This window comes from Bos javanicus, chromosome 20 (genome assembly GCF_032452875.1).
Source record: "Bos javanicus breed banteng chromosome 20, ARS-OSU_banteng_1.0, whole genome shotgun sequence".
Classification (NCBI taxonomy): Eukaryota; Metazoa; Chordata; class Mammalia; order Artiodactyla; family Bovidae; genus Bos; species Bos javanicus.
In genome coordinates, this window is record NC_083887.1 from 54420367 (window position 1) to 54435393 (window position 15027).

Sequence of the window (15027 nt, forward strand, 5' to 3'; positions counted from 1 at the left end):
CAGCTGCTCCTTTCGAAACTCACTACATTCCTGCTGCATCAGTGGCTTCCTTGTTGTCCCTGCTATTAAAAAAAAAAAAAAAAAAACTTAGCCTAGGGGAGACCACATTTCTAGCCTCTCTGGAATGTCAGTTCTCCAGATACCAACATGTCCCAGAACAAGGAGAAATAACTAACTACATTAAGGAAGCTACACTGTAAGAATTATACAGTTATTAAAATTGACTTTAAAATATATTGTTATGACAACATATAAAAAAAATCACCATAACATTTTAGAAAAAAAATCAAAATTACATAATCAACATAGGAATAAACCATTCAAATTTTTATTCAGAAGGACTGAAAATAATCATAATTTAGCACAAGTTGATATTTTAATAGCGGGTGTACAGAACAGGCTTCCCTGGTAGCTCAGTGGTAAACAATCTGCTTGCCAATGCAGGAGACATGGCCTCAGTCCCTATGTTGGGAAGATCACCTGGAGGAGGAAATGACCACCCACTCAAGTATTCTTGCCTGGGAAATCCCATGGAGAGAGAAGACTGGAGGGCTACAGTCCATGGAGTCACAAAGAGTTACAAAGAGTTGGACATGACTTAGTGACTGTACAGTTACAACAAAGTACTTAGAACCCATCTATGTGTTTATATATCTGTTGGAAGATTTCAGGAAATTTAAAAGTAGGAGCATAAATAGCTATAAGAAAACAATATTATAAACTTAGGACAAGTCTGTTGAGGTGCATAAACAAACAAAAATTCTGGATCAGCTGTGAACAGTACTTAATTATTTAAAATAATGTAATCATCTTTGATTAAAACAGCAATCAAGGACAGCTATATAAAGCTCCAATACTTTGGCCACCTGATGCGAAGAGCCAACTCATTAGGAAAGACCCTGATGCTGGGAAAGATTGAAGGCAGAAGGAGAAGGGGATGACAGAGGATGAGATGGTTGGATGGTATCACCGACTCAATGGACATGAGTTTGAGCAAGCTCCGGGAGATGTTGAACGACATGGAAGCCTGGCATGTTACAGGCCATGGGGTAGCAAAGAGTTGGATACAACTGAGGAATTGAACAACAATATATTAGTAAGAATACTAGTGCAAGAAGGGAGACTTTGGAGGGAAAGTATTGAAGAGTTAAATCTTCATCTACTATTAAAGTAAGTGAATTGATGATGATCAAAATCATTAAACTACAAAGTGGTCATAAAACATACATTTAGAAAAATGGGGTGAATGCCAGAGGAAAAAGTAAAAAGTTGTGGATGTGATTGCCTCAGAGAAGCAGGGCTGAAAACTACAGCATGTCAACTAAGACATCTCTATTTTCATAACTCAATACCATTTGATATTTATGGCATGCACATTTATTAATTTGATTACAAATTAAGAAACAACATTACATTCACAATGAATTGGGGAGTGAAAATTATTTAGGAAGGCCATTACTTTGTTAATATTTTAAGTAGTATAAATCTCTTCACAATGCAATTACTGAACTCCCGTTATGTATTTGACAGCATGCAAAGCTATGCAGATAGAAAGATAAATAAGTCAGAATGAGTTAGATTCCTGTTAGCCTCAAACATAAGCCTTTCCTTGATTGTGATTGGCTCATTTTATATCCATCTGCTGTTTTTCTTACTTGGGATTTGTAGCTGTCCATTAAGAGATGATACTTTTTTTTTTAATATTTTAAATTAATTTATTTCAACTGGAGGATAATTACTTTACAATATTGTGATGGTTTTTTCATACATTGACATGAATCAGCCATGGATGCACATGTATCACCCCATCCTGAAAACTCTTCCCACCTCCCTCCCCACCCCATCACTCTGGGTTGTCCCAGAGTACCAGCTTTGAGCACCCTGCTTTATGCATCAAACTTACAATCATCAAATAACACCTTGTTTCAGCCTAATAGTTTTGAGATTCATAAGGCAGTAGATATTAATCAGTCCAAACTTGATTTCCAAGAGAAAAATCTGTAGGCTACTGAAGTGACAAGATTAGTGATACGAGGGTAGTTTATCACTCAGAGCACTTTTGAACATATGTGAAAAAATATGAATTTACTTAGTCTGAGTATATAGTTCTTATTAGAATGAATCCCATGAATATGTGAGTAAATATACTTATAAATGTGACATCAAGTTAGTCTCTACCTTTAAAAAATTATTTTTAAAATACACTAATAAAAAAATAAAATACACTAATATTTTACTTAAGGGTGATACAATATACAGAATTTGTATTGGTAATATCACTTTTAAAACATTTACTTATAATTGCATATCATTGTTCTAAGAGATTCATATGATATGTCTAATTTGTGACCTTTAAATATAGAAGGGAATTTTTAAAATTCATTGACTTTCCTGCAAATTTTAGAGTAGATTTCAGGTGCTTTGATCACAAAAGATTGCTATGTGAGGAAAAGATATGTTAATTAACTTGACTGTAGTAAACTTTTCATATGTATATTGAATCACATTTTATACCTTAAATATATCCAATTTTTATTTTAAAATAAAATTTTAACTTGTTTTTATTGAAGTGTAATTGGCTTACAATATTATGTTAATTACTGCTATACAACAAAGTGCTTCAGTTATATATACATTCCTTTTTAAATAACCTTTTCAAAAATATGGAACACTTCACAGATTTACATGTCATCCTTAAGCAGGGGCCATGCTATTCTTCTCTGTATGGTTCTAATTTTAACACAGGTATTGCTGAAGTGAGCACCAAAATAGTTTTAAAAGTCACCTTAGGAACTGAAAATCCAATAGAAGATATTATTTTAAAACACTATTTTCAGGGACAGGATCATAATTGCTTTACATACTCTAATCATATAACACTAGCTCTAATTTTGAAAAGTCTTGAATATATAATCTGATCTACAGTTCTTCAAATCAGGTAAATAATTATCCTTACCCTTAGTAGAATCTTTAGTATGTATAACCAAGTGTGTGTCTTCATTCATGTCTGAGTAGTGAGGTGCTTGGACTCCATTGTGGTTTACTGACTTTTTTCTTCCTATTTTGTTTATTTGTGTTTTCCCTTATTTAAGTCTCCTAAATAAAACTCTCAAGATTGTATTAATACTTATCTGTATATTAATTGATTGCAATTTATTCACTTTATGCATACATATATTTAAAATCTGAGGCTAAGATTAAAATTGGACATTTGCTCTCATTCTGTACTTCTGAAACGATTTACAACATACATATTAAGTTAAATATGAATATAAAAATATTACAAAATATAATGGTAGCAAGTTCCAAATTCTTTCTCCTCATTCATTCTTGCCTAATTGTCAAAGAAAATGCCCCTTAAACTGAGCCATGTTCCCTGAAAAGAGCAATGTTTTCCTAGAGCACTAATGATGAATCTGGGGCTTCTGTGGTGGTGCTAGTGGTAAAGAACCTGCTTTCCAATGCAGGAGACAAAAGAGTTGTAGGTTTGATGCCTGAGTAGGAAGATCTTCTGGAGGAGGAAATTGTAATCCACCCCAGGATTCTTGCCTGGAAAGATCCATGGACAGAGGAGTCTGGTGGGCTACAGTCCGTAGGGTCACAGAGTCGGACATGCCTGATGACTGAGTGTGTTAGTTGCTCACTGTGCATACGTACAATGATGAATTTGAGAGATCTCTCAAATGGCAATGTTTTTTAAATTATTATTTCCTCCTGTTTGCTGCTGCCACAGATCCTGATCTCTTCTCTATGGAGTCCGATTAGTTATTGCTGTGCTATCTCAAGTCACATGGATCAAGCTTTCAATCCTTTGCATAGGACATTCACTATCACTTTGCCAAATGTTATCATCACTGTTACCTACATGCAGACTCCTTATGTTGCACCTCCACTTGAATACAGTATGTTTCAATCCCTACCTGCCAAAAGAATCTACTTTGAGAAGAAAGCATGTAGAATTAGATGACTGAGTTTGGGAAATCCAAAGTTTGATAGTCCATGTTGCTATTCTCCAACCTTCCTCCCAGCATTGTTTCCTGTATACTCAAACAGGCTGCGCTCTCATGGGCTCCCTTAGGTGCTTCATTCTGTTCTATCTCTGTAGCCTTGATTCACATTTCAGCCTAACCAAGTTATGATGCATACAGGTCACAGCAAAAAGAATGGAAGCTTGCCTGAGATAATGAAACACATCTGCATAGAAGTTAGATCTCATTTTTAGTATATATCAAATCTTGAAATTTGTCTGCCTTATAGTTTTATATTATTGAGGTCAAAGAAGTCAATTATCATATACCTAAAAACTCACTGAAGGGACTTCCCTAGTGGTCCAGAGGTTAAGATTCCATGCTTCCAAGGCAAGGAAACATGGTGTTCCATCCTGATTGGAGAACTAAGATCCCATATGCTGCACAATGTAGCAGAACAAACAAACAACTGTACTCCAACAAAAATTGACTAAAAAGTTTTTTTGTTTTTAGTTCACTGAAAATATACCTTTACTTAAGGGAAGAGAAAATATATGGAAACAACTTTCACTGTCTCCTAATAGCGCTTACTATTCACAAAGCATTCAAAGGAGACATGAGTGAATGCAGCTGGGCTCCTGCAATTACTGAGAGATAAAACAAAGCACTCCACATTTTAGTCTTTCAAAATATTGCTCACCTTACAGGACAGTGTTTTATTAAACTTACTCCCTATATATCTTCTCTGTAATCACCAGTGAAAATGCTACTTTATTTCCTTCTCCTTATATTCCAAGTTATATTATAACAATTATATAATGATTATAACAGTAATCACCTTAATCAACTTGAAAATTATTATAATGAGATAAATGCAGTTGGCAAAAAGGAATACTGTCATAATCAAGGGCTTTAAAATTTCCCTTTCACTGAGATATGCTTCTTTCTAGATGATTTTTTTTCATTTCAATTTATTCTACAGTCACAAGAGTTATGTTAGTAAAAAGTCAATCTCACAATTTCAGAGATTTATGCCAACATTCCCAAACTTTCTCATTTTCTAAAGACCAAAACCCAAGTCCTTTTTTTTTTTTTTGGCATCTGAGGCAACTAAAAATAATGTGTACTTGTTTCTTAGAGCCCCTAATTATGGTGGTCCTGATATGTTTAATGACAGTAGATGATGAAGGCAAGGAAGTTTCAAGGAAGACAGAGCAAACTTTACATTTCAACTTCTAAGTCTATATATCTTGCTCTTTTAAATAATAGCCACTGTGCCATTCAAAATTTAGCTTGAACATAACCTTTAACATGGCTAATCACTATCTGCAAAGTACCTCCTGACATCCCCTTATAATTGCCAAAATTCCACCTCATAGGTTAGAGCAGCTACATGAATTTGAGATGCCACTTCTTGACTTTAAAGCAAGCTTTGAGTCAAATGTACTTAATAGCTTCACATTTCAAGAAGAATTTTTTTTTCTTTCAAGGACTAAACAACAGAGTTGACCTTATTCATATAATAAAATGTCATCCTGTCACATAAGCTTGCAAACATTCTGAAACAAGCTCATTAGTGAATAATGATGCCAAAGAGTAACTTATTAATGTCAGTAAATACACTTTACATCCTTCTGATAATTTGCAAAAAGCAGAATAATTATCAGAACTATGCCTTTCTCTGTAGTGAAAGAAAAAAAATCTGTAAAACTTAAAAAGTTATATTTAAAACATAAAGCAAATCAAAGATTCTTCATTCTCCCAGTATGAAAGATTTTTAATGAGATTCTAAATCTTAAGTGACCTATTTACGTGTGATTCTGCTGTTACATAATGAAAGTAAAAAAGGTGGTTAAAAACTGAAAATAGACCCTCTGATTCAAATCCTATGTCTTCAAATTACCTTAGAAATAATTCAGTTCAGTTCAGTTCAGGCACTCATGTCCAACTCTTTGCGACCCCATGGACTATGTACTGCACACCAGGCTTCCCTGTCCATCACCAACTCCCAGAGCCGCTCAAACTCACGTCCATTGAGTCAGTGATGCACCCAACTGTGTGTGTGTGTGTGTGTACATACACAAGTTTCCAAGATACCCACACGCTATGCAGGTTTTCAGTGTATGTACATACTGACATTTCAAAGAAATTACAGTTATCAAAGTAGACAGGTAAATATAATTATAAAATAATTTGAAGTCTTCCTAAATAAAGAAATTTCACACAGTTGTATCTGACTCTTTGCGACCCTTTGGACTGTGGCCTGCCAGGTTCCTCTGTCTGTGAGATATCTCAGGTAAAAACACTGGAGTAGGTTTTGATTTCCTTATTCAAGGGATCTTCTCAATACAAGGATAGAGACTGGGTCTTCTGCATTGTAAGCAGATTGTTTACCTTCTGAACCACCAGGGAAGCCCAAATGAAGAAATACTTTAGCAATATTCAGAATGACTTGAATTAGCTAGTGATGGCAATTGGAGAAAACATTTCATAAATATGTCTGTGCGCTCAGTTGTGTCCTACTCTTTGTGACCCTATGGGCTGTAGCCCACCAGGCTCTTCTGCCCATGGGATTTCCCAGGAAAGAATACTGGAGTGGGTTGCCATATCCTTCTCCAGGGGGACTTTCCAACTCAGAGATCAGACCCACATCCCCTGCTTCTCCTTCATTGGCAGGTGTATTCTTTACTACTGAGTCACCTGGGCTTCCCTGGTAGGTCAGCTGATAAAGAATCATGCAATGCTGGAGACCTCGGTTCAATTCCTGGGTCAGGAAGATCCCCTGGAGAAGGGGTAGGCTACCCAATCCAGTATTATTGTACTTCCATGGTAGCTCAGCTGGTAAAGAATCTGCCTGCAATTGGGGAGACCTGGGTTTGATACCTGGGTTGGAATGATCTCCTGAAGAAGGGAACAGCTACCCACTCCAGTTTTCTGGCCTGGAGAACCCCATGGGCTGTATAGTCTATGAGGTCACAAAGATTCAGACACAACTGAGCGACTTTCACATTTCACACCTGGGACAGAGCTGTACAATATAGACAGGAGACAGAGACTAGTGTAATATTTCCATGTAAGAGCAATCCTTTTTACAGTCATATATTTGAAGGACTTTATCATTCTAGACTTAGATAGTGGAAAATAGTCATTATTTCTATATATTCTATAGGTCAAGAATGTTTTCCTAATATTTTGAAGAGTATGATAAATAAACACCACACCAGAGAAAGTAACACTTGTGTAGATAGTAGCTGACATTGGGATTCAGTATATCTGCCAAATAATACACTATTTTATATTTTATCTATTTTTCTAATATACAGTTTTATACATTGTTTAGAAATGCATTATATATCTGGATGTATGCTAGGAGACATATTTGATATATTTTGTTTGTTTGTTTGAACTTGAGTCAGGCATCTATAAAAACCTAGGGAGGGGCATTGTCCTCCCCAGCCCAGGTTCCCCTAGGCACAGCAAGAGAGACTGAAAGCTCAACAGGGAAAAGTTGGACTACACTCAGAGTTTGGGAGTGTGGTGCCCCCACATCTGGCTCAGGGATTGGGGAGTAAACAAAAAGTGAAAGGAAAATGAAGTCGCTCAGTTGTGTCTGACTCTTTGCGACTCCATGGATTGTAGCCCACGAGCTCCTCCATTCACAGAATTTTCCAAGCAAGAGTACTGGAGTGGGTTGCCATTTCCTTCTCCAGAGGATCTTCTCGACCCAGGGATCGAACCAAGGTCTCCCACGTTGCAGGCAGATGTTTTACTATCTGAGCCACCAGGGAAGCTGGTAAACAAAACCTACCTGGAAAATAATTGGGAAAGAAAACGAGCAATTGCCTTCAGCACAGGTGAGGAAGGGAAGGAGGTTGGTCAAGAGCAAGAGTATTTCATGTCACAAACCTAACTTGGGAAACTGGAAGGGCCCATCTTCAACTTGCCTTTAGAGGAAGACCAGATGGATGATGGGAGAATCCACAGGAGGGAGAGAAAGAGAGGCAATGTGGCTAGAAGGCAACAGCCTCGTTCCTTTCTGGGTGCAAGAAGGCAGCAGAGGCACCAGGTCTAGGCAGGGAGCTCACAAGGACCAAGTTTCGGCAGCTTAGAGATCACCCGCCTGCCCTCACCCAGGTACTCATTCTGCTTGCTTGCTGGTGTGGAGCCACCCACTGGCCCCGAGGGAGTGGATGGCTCTGCCACCTGGTCCTGCCTCTTCTGTGCTCCTCCCTTGGAGATAGTGCGCCCCTTTGGCCTGGTGCTCCTGGCTCTAAGGAGTGGCAATGGCCTTCCCTTCCTGGGCAGTGCCTTCATTGCTGCAGGGAACCATCTCCCCCTGCTCCTGCTCTGCCTCTGCGGGTGAGGAGGCAGACGAATCACCCCCACCCTCCTTCTGATTTCTCTTGAGGACAGGCTACTCAATTTGGAAGGTTTTTTGAAAGAGAATATCTTCCTCTTCTTGAGGGTCTCCATGGGGGCACCCCTTCCCACCTTGGCCTCAGCTCTCTACCTAGGGGATCCTGGCTCTATGGCATCACCAGTGGCCCCTGCTACCTCCTCTGTTCCGTTTTTGAGGGTTGACTCCCCTTCACCTTTGAGGGGATAAGTCTCCATTGCTTTTCATGGGGGGCCATTCCCCTGTCTGTCAATTGTGGAGGGGGAAGCATCTTCTGCCTCCTTGGTAGTCAGGTCACTCCAGGGAGCCTTGGAGCTCTGGCTGCCCATGGTTGGGGGTTTCTGCTGGGGCAGCCCCAGAGTCACCCCAGCACAGGGAATTGTTTGGTTGGGTGGGTCTCGGGGTTAGAGGGATGGGGATGGGGTCTGAGGGTGGAGGGTGTTGGGGGAAACCGAGGTGCACCTCTGTTAGTTGTGACCACCACTTCTCTGCTTCTGGCCAGAACGCCTTGACATTATTTTAATTTTATAAAAATTTGAGAACTGAAAATATTTGTATAAGGAAAATTATTTGATTTTTATCAAATGAAATTTAGAAGTGAAGCAGGATCTGTGAAATTTAATATACCATGATTTGTGTAATGTATGAGTTCTGGACATTTTGTTTTCTTCTTTGGGAAAATTTAAAGAGAAATGGCTTAAATATAAATGCTGTAAAACAATCAAGATAACTATACAACAAAGATATAATAATCAAAACAGTAAGTTCCTGACATAAAAGTACACACATAGAGTAATGGAACAGAATGGAGAGCCCAGAAACAAACCTTCACATATACATTAATTAGCATTTGAATATGAAGCAAACAATACTTGTTAGGAAAATGCTAGTCTTCAATAAAGGAAGTTGAGAAAACTACATAATCACATGGGAAAGAAAGGAATTACATCCCTATTATACACTGCTCACAAGAATTAACTCAAAATTAAAGACTTAAACATAAGACCTGAAACCACAAAACTCTGAGAAGAATATTTAGGAAAAAGTTTGTTAACATCTGTCTTGACAATAATTTTTTAAATATGACACCAAAAGTATAAGAATAAAAGCAAAACTTAGTAAGTGGGACTATATCAAATCAAAAGCTTATGCATAGCAAAAGATGCAATGAACAAAATGAAAATATATTCTACAGAATGTGAGAAAATATTTTCAAATCATATATGTGAAAGAAGTTGATATCCAAAATATATAAACAATTCATATAACTCAGTACCAAATAAAGTTTGATTTTAAAGATGGGTAAGGGAATTGAATAGGCATTTCTCAAAAGGTACTGTATAAATGGTCAACAGATACATGAAAATATTCTAAAAATTACTAATCATCAGGGAAATGCAAATCCAAACCCTAGTGATATAACATCTCATATTGGCTATTATGAGAGAGAGAGAGGTAAAGTGTTTGTGAGAATGTGGATAAAAGGGAAACTTTCTTGCCCATTGTTGAAGGGAATGTAAATCGGTCAGGTGTTATGGAAAACAATAAGGAGTTTCCTCAAACAATTAGAAATAGTACTAATATATAATCCAACAATTTTATTTCTGTGTATATATCCAAAGGAAAGAGAAAGCAGGATCTCAGAGAGTATCCTCATTCCCATGTTCATTAAGGCACTATTCATAATAGCCAAGACATGGAAACAGCCTGTTTATCTATGGATAAACAAAGATATATTACATACATAATGTATAGTGTGTGTGTGTATATATATATATGTATATATATATGAAATACTATTCAGTCACTAGAAAAAGGAAAATTCTTAGCTTTGTTACATCATGCATGAACTTTGAGTGAATTGGCCTAAGTGAAATAAATCATTCTGAGAAAGACAAAAACTGCATTATTTCACTTATATAGAGAGTCTCTAAAAGTCAGACTCATGGAGAGTATAATAGTGGTTATCAAAGATTAGGAGTTGAGGGAAATGGGGAGATTTTAGTCAAAGTGTTCAATCTTCCTGTTACAAGATGAGTAAGTTCTGAGGCTCTAAATCATAGCATTTTGACTATAGTTCATAATGAAAGTTGTTAGAACAGATTTTTCACATGCTCTCATCACAAGAAAATAAATGATTATGTCAGGAAATGAAATTAACCCTACTGTTTTAATCATTTCAGACATTTACATGTATCTAGTCAATATGTTATAAAAATTTCCTTGGTGACTTAGCAGTAAAGAATCCACCTGCCAATGCAGGAACCTCAGGTTCGATCTCTGGATCAGGAAGAAACACTGGTGACAGAAATGGCAATCCATTCCGGTATTCTTGCCTGGGAAATCCCTTGGACTGAGCCTGGTGGGCTACAATCCATGGGGATGCAAAGAGTTTAGATGCAACTTAGCAACTAAACAGTAGCAAAGTCAACACATCATACACCATAAATAAATACAATGTTAAATAATTATATTTCAATAAAGCTGTATACATTTTTGAAAAAACTTTTTTTTTAATTTCACAGTTTAATAAGCTTCATAATTATTCTGACAGTAGCAAAGCCCCCAAGTGGCGCTAGTGATAAAGCAACTGCCTGCCAATGCAGGAGATGCAAGAGATGTGGGTTTTGATCCCTGAGTCAGGAAGATCCCCTGGAGTAGGAGATGGCAACCCCCTCCAGTATTCCTGCCTGTAAAATTCCATGGACAGAGGAATCTGGTGGGTTACAGTCCATGGGACTACTGAGCAAGGAAGCACACAGCAGCACCCACAGTAGCAGATATTGAGAGTCATATTAGATTGCTCTTTCTATTATCATTTTCTGCCAGAATTGAGCCACTTAGGAACTCTTTATTAGTTTCTTCCCTGTCCAAAGCATCTCATCATTGTAAAAATAAAACTAGTTCCTATCTAATTTCTTTGCAAAGTTACATTTTCAGGAAGTAACTAAGTGTAAAATAAATATATTAATCCACAACTTCCATTATATTAATTATATTAATATAATTTCAATATATATACTAATATTATGAATATATAATCAATGTGCATTGAAATTATGCACATTTATCAATGTAAAACCCCCTAATCTTTTTAAAGAAAAAATAAATACATAAAATAATCAATTTTCCAATGAGGAAATTAAGATCAAAATGTGGTAACAGAAAACAGTAAACTTTCTTGTCAATATTATCTGGTGGTCACTCTATCTTTTTTGTTCGTACCAATGTCTCAACATCAGCTTTTGCTGGATCACAAAATATTCCTGGGAATTTCTCAGGGTGCTGCTTACAGCTGACCTTTACTCTTCACGAAGCAAGAAAAGATAATGCCTTATATAAAATATAAAGAACTTGTACTAGGGATAGGCTGGATAATCACAAATATATGATTTTTTTTTGTCACAAGAACAGTTTTTCTTTTTTCCTTTAGAAATATTTTTATTGAATTTTTGTAATCTCATTTTTAAGAAATTGAAACCAGGCATCAGCCTCTATTTCACTTTATATTATCATTAAAATTTTAACTCTTTCCATGCTTTGTGAAGTCACTTAGTCGTGTCTGACTCTTTGCGACCCTCTGAACTATAGACAGTCAGGCTCCTCTGTCCATAGAATTCTCCAGGCAAGAATACTGGAGTGGGTTGCCATTTCCTTCTCCAGGGGATCTTCTCAACCCAGCAATCAAACCCAGTCTCTTGCATTGTAGGCAGATTTTTAACATCTGAGCAACCAGGGAAGCTATACTCTCCAATATTTCTAGTTGTAATTCAAACTGAATATCAGCAGAAGTTTCTTTTCTATTATACATGCAAATAATGAGACTATGTCCTCTTAAGTATTACTGGGTTTAAATATTATTTAATTACTATCTAAAAAATACTCTAAGGGAATGTTGTACTCAACTCCAAGATGTAAGTTGTATAGTCAAATTTATTTTGGGTAAAATTATGGAAAAATCAATCTACTCATTCTATATTTTATTCTCCCAGAAAAATCTTTCCTTCATATTCAAAATTGATATTAAAGAAATTCTGTAATAAAAATTTGAGTGAATCTATTCTGTACACACTTGACATAAAAAGTAGAATTGAGTAGAATATTTTGATTTCAAAATGTGAGCATATATTAAAGCAGGGGTTGAAAGTTGTACATTCTTATGGTCAAGAAAAGCCACCTCAAGTTTAAGAAGAAAGATCTCTGTGACTTGAGGAGAATATGGATCAAAGAATTGTATGATGATATTAAATAAAAGTGAGAAATCTATGCTCTTTGCAAATGTAGGTTTCACTATTAACCTAAAACAAAACAAGAAATTTTGTATGAAACAAAATACTGCAATCAGATGTATTCACAGCATGGATAACTCATCCAGTAGTTTAGAAGACATGTTCTCTGAAAAACAACGGGTACATTTCCCCTCTTATGGACTATTTGAGTTCTTCTGGAGAGCCAAGTGTTGTGTATCCATCTGTTACTAGATGTAAGACAGTGTTTTCAGTCCATGCTGCTATCATGAAATACCACGGACTAAGTGACTTAAACAACAGAAATGTGTCTCCTACAGTTCTGGAGACTAGAAATCTAATATCAAGTTTTCAGCATGGCTGTGAGAACGCTCCTTCTGGCTCATAGACAGTCACTTTCTCACTATGTTCCCCTATGGCAGGAAGAGACAGGGGAGAAAGAGAGAATGCACTTTGACATCTCTCTTCATAAAGGGGGCTAATCTTGTCATCATTCTCATAATCATGTCTTCATTCTCATGACCCCATCTAAATCTGTTTATCTCTCAAATGGCCCAACTGAACCTATTTATTACTCAAAGGGCCCACATGGGGTCTCATTGATAAGACAGCTCATTATGTTGACTTCACAAACAAAAAATAAAACCACAGTGATCCATGAGACTGACCAAATTGCCCAAATGTCACTCTGTTTTCTCACTGCTGCCTATCTTCTCAAAGCTCTGAGACCATCAGATTCCAGACCTCTGGATACGTGACCACAGGACTCAACTACAGGCTAAAAATTAACCATCCCTTCAGAGAATTTTTCATTGGTGGGATATAAGAAGGACCCTGTCAGAAAGGCAGGACACTGGTTCTCCTTAAGAACCCATCATCCTCTCTTTCCCTTCTAGTAAATTTCCCTTTTCTTGCCTAACTCTTCGGCTTGCTCTCTTTTTCTCTGCACTCACCTTACAATGGATGAGGGGGCAGTTAGGGCTCCTACACAAGAATTGGGGGGAATATTTAAGTCCATTAAAGTTAAAAAATTAGATTTCTTAATTTTTACAACAATCATAAAAAGTGAAAGTGTTAGTAGCTCAGTCATATCTGACTCTTTGAAAACCCTGCTTAAAAAGCGGGGGAAGTTATATCTTTCACCTTCTAGGTCAGAAAAATGAGGCAAAACTTTCAGTTGGACAGTCATACAGAAAGTAGAGGATAGATTCTAAAACTCAGGCAATTATGTTTCAAAGGTCTATGCTCACATCCTTACATCATGTGTTAGTTGCTCAGTCAAGTCAAACTCTTTGCAACTCCATGGACTGTAGCCCGCCAGACTTCTTTATCCATGAAATTTTCCAGAGAAGAATACTGGCATCGGTTGCCTTTCCTACTCCAGGAAATTTTCCTGACCCAGGGATAGAAGCTGAGTTTCCTGTGTCTCCTGCATTGGCAGGCAGATTCTTTACCACTGCGCCTCTGGGGAAGGCCATAGCATTACCATTTAAATGACCCAAGCACTATTAATATAAAATTAAACAGGACCTACCATGAACATGACAAGCAATTTTAAACATATGTATTAATGTTGATGCTATTTACTAAGTGTCTGATTGGAAGACAAGATTTGAAAGTTACTTTTAACTCTAAATATTGGATAAGCTGTAATTTTGACCGATAAATAGATGTGACCATAGAGTATCTTGATCAGTACTTCTTTGATTTGGCATATTAAGAACTATAATAGGGCAGAATTTGAATTAGTTAATTAAATACGAAAACAAATGTATTTCAATAATCCAGGGTAAATGAAACTATTCAAAATATCTGAACTGGCTTCACTTCTGGAATTACTGGTGGAAGATCAGTGTCTCTCTAAAATGGTAAAAAAAAAAAAAAAAGCAGATAAAATAGAGAAATCATTTCTTTTTTTTTTTGATCATTCAAAATCATTATGTATAATTCAATGAATTTCATTGTTTTACATTAAATATTAAAATTTTAAAATTAAAGCATTTCCATCATCAACTTTTCAGTGTTAAAATTGAAAATATACAGTCTGCAATATGAATATATATGTATATACATTGATTGCATCTGGTAGTCTTACTCCTTGTAGATTTGGTTTCCATCTGGTGCCATTTCCCTTTGGATTTAAGAACTTACTTTTTAATATCTTATAGTGCAGACAGCTGAATGATGAATTCTCTGTTTTTATCTATCAAAAATTTTTTATTAATATTCATTTCTGAAGGAGAGATCTCCGTACACAGAATTCTGATTGACAGTTATTTTTGTTTCTTATTTATCATATTCCCTACATAATTAAAAAAATTTAACTTTATATTTCAAAAGTTTGACTATGATGTGCCCAAGATGTGGTTTTCTTTCTTTGTATTCATCACTCTTGGCGTTCACTGCATTTCTTGGA

The 15027-nt window shown here is 36.4% G+C and overlaps 1 non-coding gene and 1 pseudogene across 1 annotated transcript; both read right to left on the minus strand.

Annotated features, from left to right (window-relative positions):
* Positions 1 to 2657: 2657 nt before the first annotated feature.
* Positions 2658 to 2764, minus strand: LOC133233841 (U6 spliceosomal RNA). Its single transcript, XR_009731889.1, has one exon. It is a non-coding gene; the product is annotated as a U6 spliceosomal RNA (small nuclear RNA).
* A 5109-nt stretch (positions 2765 to 7873) lies between these two features.
* Positions 7874 to 8867, minus strand: LOC133233367 (MARCKS-related protein-like; annotated as a pseudogene).
* Positions 8868 to 15027: the final 6160 nt, after the last annotated feature.